The following is a 10,470-nucleotide window of genomic DNA, read 5'->3' on the forward strand; positions in this document are numbered from 1 at the left end:
CACATGATCGGTGTGTTGTTTGTTTGGGAGTGGAGCATGCACAATCGGCTCTCGAGGGAGTCGATTGCTCGCATTGTAGTCGCATGGCTATGCGCACTCTTCGCTCTCGGAGAGCGCTCTTCAAGAAGAGCGCTCTTCAAGAAGAGCGCTCTTCAAGAAGAGCTCTCTCCTTCGCGGCTCTGGTCCCACTCTTGCCGAGGCAAAGCAGCGCCGGCGCTTGTGGGGCTCGCATGCCGATATAGCAGCGGGATTGGAGGCGGATGAGTCCTCTCCAGCCTCGTCTGCTGAATCGAGCTCCTGCTCCCTCGGAGAAGCAGTCCCGATGGCTGCTTCTTCTCCCGGCGCGAGCAGCGCGGCATTACATGTCTCTCCCTCCGAGGAAGGAGAGCTGATGGATGCTAGCAAGCCCATGGACTCCTCACAGCCTGTGCTGTACGAGGAGCTCCTCGAGGTCATGACACGAGCCATAGCCAAGCTGGATTTAGATTGGCTGGTGGAGCAGCAGAAGCAGCCTGCTCATCTTCTTACCAAGCTAATCTATACCTAACAAGGTCCCGCCGGAATGGTCTGCAGGAAGCTGTTTTAGGAAAACAACTGCAATCTCTAGTAACAAAACTACCAGCCATGAGAATCGAGTCCCATCTGGCATGCCATTAAATATGTCGTAACTCAGAGCCGGTCTCCAAGTCGACACATCGCAGGGTGATCTCCACACTTTTTGGTTACTAAAGACTGTTTTAGTTAGACTTAACTGTTAACTCTATAATTACTACAAAAATACTGAGAAAACTCCTCAGACCTGGATGAGAATGACTTCTTTATTGTGGTCAATCAGCCAACAAATTATAAGAGAAATTGCCAAATTAAAAGTAACAAAGTTGCCAAATTAAAAGTAACAAAGTTGCCAAATTAAAAGTAACAAATGAAAACCCCCAAAAAGAGCATGTCATGCAAAATCAATCAAGAAAAACAAGAACGCTCGCGACGTTCTTGCAAAAATAAAAACACCAACCTTGACCCACGGACACGTGCCCACACGCGCGTCCCCACGCGCACACACACACCTTCGCCCCCGAAGAGACTGGAGCCTCAAATATCTTCTCAATATATACCCTGGCGCTCCTAGGAGCCCAGGTGCCATATCACCTTATTTACCGGAATCACCTCCTATGTTTTCTAAACACACTGACCTAATTTCCCCTTATTTCCCATTACCTTTCAGCCATTTATGGATTTTCCTCCCCTTATTCTTTCACCCATATGCCCATTTATGGATTTTCCTCCCCTTATTTTTCATGACCTCAGACTAAACACCTGGGCCTTCTTCAGTCTGCACAACAAGTTTATGAGCACCTCATGCCCATTTATGGATTTTCCTCCCCTTAGTTCTCAGGGCCTAGGTCTGTGAACCAATGTCTTTTTCATTCTACATAACAAGTTATCGCTATGAGCTAAGGTCTGGGAACCATGGTCTTTTCCATTCTACATAACAAGTTTGCAGTTGTTTGCAAGTTTGCAAGTATTACAAATGTGCTCAGACTGACTAGGCCTGACAGCCCCGAATCTGGTTACTTTTACTAAGTTTATGATTACAATAAACATTTTTGGCCTACGACATCACCTACATATGTCTTATGACAGCAATTGTAATATTTTGCAAGGCCTAATACTTTAGTTATAGTATTGTAAGGAATAATATTTTAATTATTTCTACTAAGATTTTTTACAACAGAAGTCAACAGACAACAGAGTCCCGGTGTATTTTCCCCGGTATAAGTATTTTATTCTGTTTTTAGTATGTGATAGTTTGAAACTCAGGATCATTGTGGATTTGCTTTGCCAAGGTATGTTTTATTTTATTTGTTTTATTTGTTTTGTTTGGGTATGAGTGATGTATGAAAAATTTATTAAAAATTGATTTAATTTATTTAGAATGTGGGTGCTTGATGTTCGGGACCACCGTGCAGTTGGTTGGCTGGTTTCGTTTCGTTAAGGTATGTTTAATTTTCATTTAGTTTGTTTATTTGAGTGTGACTGGTAATAATTAAATGGCCTATTTCGTTATAGGTTGTTGGATGATAGTGACTAGTCGCTGTTCTCTTTTGGGTTTTCTTTTTTGTAAAACTGACTGCTCCCTGTTGTGAATGTATGTTAATTCCCTAGCCAGCTGGTGTTTTGTTTCTTTTTGAATTATTAGGTTTGTGTAATTTGGTTTAATGGTTGGCTAGAGGATTTTGTCTTTTTTTTTTCTTTTTTAGGGATTGATAGAGCCCCAACAGGTTTTGTGTGCTTAGTTGTGTGATGTATTGATTTTGAGGGTGCATTATTAATGATTTGTGGTGGGTTTATGGGGTGGAGATTGCTGTGCTCATACAGTTTGCAGTGAAACTACTCTTCCCTGTAGGAAGCTCAATTATCTTTTGTCTGCTGAGTATACCATCTGAAGGAGGCTGCTCTGGTGGGCTGTTTCCGGTCAGGGTGAATGACCCGAATTATTTTAATGCTTTGATAAATAAAGTTTAATGTGCTTTCTATTATCCTATGCTTACTGTGGTGGATTTTCTTTGTATGCACCCAAGTTCCCTGGCGTTCGGGGTGATTATATATAAAATAATATACAGGGTTTCCTGCAGCACTTTGTAGTTCGGGTGAAATGAGAGAAAGACGTGGTCCGTCACTGTCCGGAGGATAACTAGCCAGTTGATAAAATGCGTGTCTGTGAGAACTGTAAGTGGACTAATGTTTTGGGTTTATTTAAGCCTTTTATTGTATTAGTCTATACTTCTTGCAAATTTAAAGTAAGTTAGCTGGTGATTTTGTTGTTTGAGTTCTTCACCTGCTAGCTAGGTTGCATGTGCCTGTTTTTAATAATATAATTTAATAACGTAGTACAGAGTCTGTGGTCTTTCTCACAAAGAAGCCCCGTATATAAGTATAAATATAGATATTATATATATATGTATTATGTTAAGGTGCAACAGATTGTACAGATACAGAAATGTCCAGTGGGAACAGATAGATTATTATCAGATAGAACATTATATTAAATGCAGTGTGTATGTATAGTCCAGTGTGTATAAATGCAGTGTGTATGTATAGTCCAGTGTGTATAAATGCAGTGTGTATGTATAGTCCAGTGTGTATAAATGCAGTGTGTATGTATAGTCCAGTGTGTATAAATGCAGTGTGTATGTATAGTCCAGTGTGTATAAATGCAGTGTGTATGTATAGTCCAGTGTGTATAAATGCAGTGTGTATGTATAGTCCAGTGTGTATAAATGCAGTGTGTATGTATAGTCCAGTGATGAGCTGTTGAAGTTAAAGTGCAGTGTGTGGCATACCATATTGTGGAAGTATGCTGTAGGGTGTATTAGTTATGACTGTTAATTAGTCTGATAGCCTGAGGGGGAAAAGCTATCCCTCAGTCGGCTAGTGTGGGATCGGATGCTGTGGAGACGTCTTCCTGAGGGAAGCAGAGAAAGCAGCCTGTGGGACGGGTGGCTGGAGCACTGATGATCCTCCGGGCTTTTCTTATACACCGCCTTGTGTAGATATCCTGGAGGGAGGGAAGCTCACCTCCAACATTGTGCTGGCAATTCGCTCGACCTTTTTCAGAGCTTTACGGTTGCCAGAGGTGTTACCAAACCAGGCAGTGATGCAGCCCGTCAGGATGCTCTCTATAGTGCAGGTGTAAAATGTTCTGAGGATGCTGGGGCTCATTCCAAACTTCCTCAGCTGTCTCAGAAAGAAGAGGCGTTGATGTGCCTTCTTCAGCACTGCCTTGGTGTGTATGGACCAGGTGAGATCCTCACTGGTGTTAACACCCAGAAACTTGAAGCTGCTCACCCGCTCCACAGGTGTCTTGTCGATAGTGCTTGGTTTGTGTTCTCTGCTCTGTCTCCTGAAATCCACCACCAGCTCCTTGGTCTTGTCAATGTTGAGTGAGAGGTGGTTCTCCTGACACCATTTTGTCAGGGTGCTCACCTCTTCTCTGTAGGCCGTCTCATGGTTGTTGGTGATCAGGCCTATCACCGTTGTCGTCAGCGAATTTGATGATGACGTTGGAGCTGTGTGTGGCTGCACAGTCATGTGTGTACAGGGAGTACAACAGTGGGCTGAGGACACAGCCCTGAGGAGCACCGGTGTTGAGGATCAGCGGGTATGAAGTGTTGCTGCCCATTCTTACCACCTGATTCCTGCCTGTCAGGAAGTCCAGGATCCAGTTGCACAGAGATCTGTTTAGTCCTAGAGTCTGGAGATTTGCAACAAAGGCACTATGGTGTTAAATGCTGAGCTGTAGTCCACAAACAGCATTCTCACATACAGTAGGTGTTCTTATTTTCCAGGTGGGAGAGAACAGTGTGTAGGGTGAGAGCAATAGCATCGTCTGTGGAACGGTTGCTACGATATGCAAATAGTAGCGAGTCCAGTGAGGCAGGCAGCACAGAGCAGATGTAATGCCCGATTAGTGAAGTTAATATAAGTGGCAAGCCGATAATGTGTGACTTCTAGTACCGGAGCCATCCCATACTGTGGAAGAAGGAATCAAAGAATTTATTCAGTTTACCTTTAAGTACATGTTCTGGCGGAGGAAAGTCATCATCAGACACGTCTCTGTGACTTCTACTAAAGGTGGGAGTCTTTTCTGCATTCCCTCCTATTAACAGGCAGATCATAAGGATGCCAATGATCCTTAGGACTCTAGGGTGATAATCAAAATGGCTCCTCATCTTACCAGGAGCTTTTAACTCGTCTATGTTGATCGTCTCTAGAAGTCAGATCTTATGTGTGTATAAGAATCTGGGTGTCATAGTCAGTATATAATACTGTACAGTCATCTGCTGTCGTAAGTGTCTGTCACATTTACCTCTCTCACTTTATTAATTTCATTAACATTTGTGTTCACATTTGTGTGTGTGTCGATGTTACTCTTTCAGATGATGCTGCTTCTTCTCAGAAGTGTGTTTACATCCCCCCGCAAGCACACATGAGCTCGGCCTTACAGACACTCCCTGATATGATCACAGAGAGTGAGCAACACCCGGACTCTGTATTAATAATTCTTGGGGATTTTTAATAAAGTGATTCTCTCACGTGAACTGCCAAAATACAGACAGCATGTTACATGTCAAATCATTTTACGTAATGACGTCATTCACAATGACGTAATGACGCAAATTCCATCATCCCTGCCGGCAGATATTAATACAATCAATTTAACATTCGAAAAGTTCTTTGTAATCATAACTTTAGTTGAATACGTTTCTTAAATTTAAGTTTTGCAACTAAAACACCCAGTACAGGCATTTATGTGCAAACGTGGATGTTTTACGTGTCTTAAAGATATAAAGTTAATAAACTAATCCATCAACTCACAAAAAGCGGCATATAAAAATACAGACTAACCTGCACAATAGTCAATAATAAAATTAACTGACATATCGATTTTTTTTAATATAAAAATGTTTAATAGCCTATGACTAGTTACTATGCATATCCCAATATGTATAATTTGATTTGAAGGTTCACGCATGCGCAGTATGTCAGACGCGTCCGGAACAGTTCGTTTAGTGTACTGATGATTCGCTGTATCGGTTCATCGGTTCTCGGACGCGTCCGAAACAAACAGTTCTCAGTTCAGTGTACTGATGATTCACTGTATCGGTTCAGTAATTCACGCATGCGCAGTATTAACAGCTTGCACTCACAGTTCTCTCAGCACATGTCTCAGTTCAGTGTACAGGAGTTACATATACTCCAGGATATTAGTTTATTTAGAGTCGGACCGACTGTCAGACATGACCGAAAGTGAGTAACTTTAGTAACTTGTGGATCAGCGCTGATTCAAGACGCGAACTGTTTAGAACGAATCAGTCCAATTTGGTGAACCGGTTCATCCAGTTCACTAAAAAGAACCGGTTCAAAAGAACGATTCGTTCACGAACTGGCCATCATTAATGTATTGTGTTGTTGTGTCTCGCGCTGCTCACTCAGTCACACACACAACAGCTCTCTGTCTCTCCCTCAGTCACTCCGGTCCGCGGGGCTTTTCCGTTAACGTTTAGGGTTTCTTCAGCTTTTTACTTCGGGTTGTAACGTTAATAATACGTACTTACTAACCAGTAGAGTTCTGGTAAACGTGGGTTCGTTCACACGTGGTGCTTGCTTTGTAGAATGCGACTCGCATCGCGTCTCTGACTGTCGGAGATTTCTTTTCTCTTTTTAAACCTTCAGCTGTCTCTAACCAGTAACCACACACTGAGGGTCTCACGTTTTTGCTGTATTTCATAAAAACATAAAGGTAGTAAGCTAGTGTTATAAATATTACAAATTAATTATTAAGCTCTACACACACCTGATGTGGAAATAAAAAAGAACCACACTGATCATAAAAAAATTAAAAGATAAAAAATAAAGTTATGTTGTTCGTTACATTTTACTTCATAATTGCACTGCATTGTTTTGTTTTCATTGTTGCAAAACTTGTTCTGTAATATAGTTCGTTTGCTATCGTGATCAAAACCATTCATCTGAAGCTCAATCCTGATTCTGTCCTGTAAATATTTTTCTAACCAGCAATGAATATAACAATTTCTGATCAACCCATATCAAGTGCATGCTTAAAATAACATACCGGTTAAAGCCCCGCCCATTTCGAGACAAGCCCGCCTACATCCGGGTTAGGCCCCACCCACTCAGCGTACAGATACAGATCATTCATATGGTTAACAGATACAGATACAGATAATGCTGTACTCGCTCATCCCTAGTATTTGCCCCCATGGAATTGGTCAGGTTTGTGAGAATTACACATAATAAATGAATCTATTTTTCCTTTCAGTATTTTCATTGCACTCATGTTCTCTTACAGTCTATTTTCATTCACAATTAATTATTGATGCCAAAGTATCTTAAAGCTCAGGTGAAAGATATTGTTTTAACCAGAAAATATTTCACATAAATTTGTATTTCACCTCTGAAATATTAAAACAGCTCTAATTTTCTGAATAAAAACCAGAATGTTTATTCTGAACTTCAATATAAAACGTCCAATCAGAGCTCAGTCAAGTCAAACTGCATCATTAAATCATTTAAAATAAATCTGCTCAGATATAATTAGACTTTTATTTTCCTGATTATCAGAATAAATATTCACCATGAAGAAACAAGTATGGGGTCAGAATTGTTTCGTTATTCTGAATAAATACACTATGATCTACAAATAAATATAAAGAGTTTCACAAATATTTTTACAAATTTCACAAAAAGAAATGAAATTCACAAATAAATAAAATGGGATTTGCAAATAAAAAAAAATTATAAATTGTATTTATTTGCGAATTGCTTCCTGCTCATTTGTGAATCGCGTTATTGTCTGAAACCTAACCAGCTTCTGGTGTCTTAGAGGAATTAACCAATGATGTGTCAGGGGCGGAGTCAGATCTCAAACCAAAACAAACAAACAAACAAACACGCACACACACACACATACACACACACACACACACACACACACACAGTTGTTGTTGTTTCTAATCCATTCTCCTATAATGTGTTTGTGTTTTTAGCTCTAGTATCAACTCCAGTAATAATAAATGAAAGAGGAAAGCGAAGTGTGAATGCCACAGAGTCGTGTTTCCTCCTGTGTTCTGTGGAGAATGGAGAAGATGTGAAGTTATCCTGGTACAGAGAGAATGAGAGAATCTCCATCACCAATTATTCTTATTGATAAATTTCCACCCAAAAAAACTTTTTCAAATTGCCTACGCATTTATTATAACTTCAGTCGTGCATTTCAATTCCTGTCCGAGTTCAGCAGGAGAAGGCAGAAAACACACTCCCACAGTGCCACACACACACACACACACACACACACACACACAGGTTTTCTTTATCTCTCTGAGAGAAGATGTGAGATGTTGCCAGCTGAACTTGATGGACAGAGTATCACGTTCATCCACTTTCACACACTCTACTGTCATGATGATCTCACACAAACACACACACACACACACACACACACACACACCTGCACATATGGCATTACTCACCATATGACCCACTGCAGCTTCTTCCAGGTCAAATTAACTCTTTGTACCAGTAGGTGTTTCGAGATGGACTTCTGAGACTCAGTACAAATAAATGAACGATGTTGTGTCTGTGAGTCTGAACTAAGAAACTTACACTGAATTTTAGTGATTAAAGATAAACACCTTTGAATTTTAGGACAATGATGATGAATGACAAATTATAAACACACGCTTAGGGCATCTCAGAGAGCAGCAATGGGTTTACTTAGAAGATACAAATACTTCCTAAAATCTCATCAATAATAAATTACAATAACCTGATGATACTCGACAAATTCATAAAGTCCTAAGTGTCTACTTTGATAGGAGCTTCATATTAACACCACTGTGGCGTGAGACATGACAAAAACGTTCAGAACTGAACACAGACGCAACAAAACACAGATTTTTGGCTTCTGGGAATAAAAATTAAATTCTTTATTCTTACACTCACACACATGGTGTATATGTCACCCAGTATGTTGTACAAGTGGTTGTAGTTTTTCATTCAGTTCAGGAGAAAACACTCAGAGGCATTCGGGAATTTCGGAATTCGTTTAGGAATCATTTGGGAAAATAATCGATGGTGCGAAATGGAATACTGTCCTGATGCTTATTATTTTTCTATATGACTTTCCATATCCTGTGGTATCACAGCTCATTAACATTTGTTGTACTTTACTTTACATCGAGAGTTATTCTTAGTCTTGTGGAACAAATCAAAACAAGTTACTTCTTGTTGCTTGCATTGTAACAGCTTGTAACAGTCGCTTTCTCAGAAATCGGATTTTTTTTCCATCTGTTGAAGTTAACAGAGACAAAAATAAAACTTTTAAAACTTTTTCAGACTCCTATGTTCTGCTATTGAATACATTTACATTTAGGGTAATTTGGCAGACATGCTTGTCCAGAGCAACTTACATTTATCTCATTTATATAACAAGGGCCTTGGTCAGAGGCCCAGACTTGGTGGTCCTCGGATTTGAACTCTACCTTCCAATCAGTAGTCTAACCCACACATGTTCCATCTATTCACATTCAGTATCACTTATCCTACACAGACTTGCCCCAGTTCAAGAGGACTTGGGGTCAAGGCATGTGATGCCCTAGATGGAGAGACAACAAATCATAGGCCACAACTACACTGGGGGAGCATGGGTCACCGTACTTAGCCGTATGTCACGTCACTTTCGTCGTCACCTACACCAACACACTACTGTTCTTAGACCAGAGGAGGAAACTGGAGAACCAGGAGCAAACTCTCCCAACACAGGGGGGTGGCAGGAATGCAAATCAAACCCAAACCTTGTAGGTGTTCAGCAATTTAATACTACATAAACAACATATTGCATATGAAGGTTTATAAACCTTGCAGAAAACTAATCAACACTTTTCAACCAATCAGATTTGAGATTTCTGTAGCGCTGTGGTAAAGGTGCTTATGGCTAATGCTTAAGAAAGTTAAAACTATTTCATCATAGTAACTAACATCTCATTGTACACACCACTATGATTTTATACTATTTTACAACAATGATAAGGAATGATGAGACACAACTGGAACAATATGGAAAAAAGAAGCAAAAAGATTCTGTTCAAAGTCTTATGAGAGATGTTAGTATTTTTGTGAAAATGCTTAACAAATGAAAGGCGAAATTATTTTTCGGAGATTTCAAGACAGGAGGGAGACAGATAATCTGTTCACGAATATAAAGGACAGACCTGTTTGTCTTGTGTGCTAACGGAGCTAACGTGTCTGTAATGAAAGTATATAACATAAGAAGACACTATGACACGAAACATTATGAAACACTATGAAACGAAACAGAGTGTAACAAACTGAGTTTGAATATATGTTTTCTTTAAGCACGTTTTCTACTCCAAGGCAGGAACTGTTAATAGTCAAAAAGTTGGATTTTCATTGAATGAAATTATTATTTTTGGTTGTTTTGTTGTTGGTTTTGAAAAAGAGGAAAATGAACTCCTTCAAAAAGGATTAATATTAATATTGTTGCTGTTTTGCACTTTTATATACCACATATACACATATATATCACTGTACAATTGTCACTGTTTCACTGGCAGTAGGGGTGTGGCTGCCTTTTTTCTTTGGGAGTGGGTTCCTTTTTCCCCCGTGTGTGTTTGGTAGGGAGTTAGGGAAGTTCCCCTGTATTTTTCTTTTCTGTTTTCAGGTAAGCATAGTTATCTCACTCTTAGACCTTTTTGTTTATTATTTTGGCCTGGGCCCACCTTGAAGAGATGCCTGTGTACTGTTGGCTGTATATATATTCTTTATATCTGTAAATACACTTACCTACAGATACTATCTTGTTGGTTTCTTGTGGTATTTTTAAAGATATCCCATCACTGAACCCTGAACTTTAACGCTGTGCAGCCCAAC

Source organism: Tachysurus fulvidraco, chromosome 7 (genome assembly GCF_022655615.1).
Source record: "Tachysurus fulvidraco isolate hzauxx_2018 chromosome 7, HZAU_PFXX_2.0, whole genome shotgun sequence".
NCBI classification, from domain to species: Eukaryota; Metazoa; Chordata; class Actinopteri; order Siluriformes; family Bagridae; genus Tachysurus; species Tachysurus fulvidraco.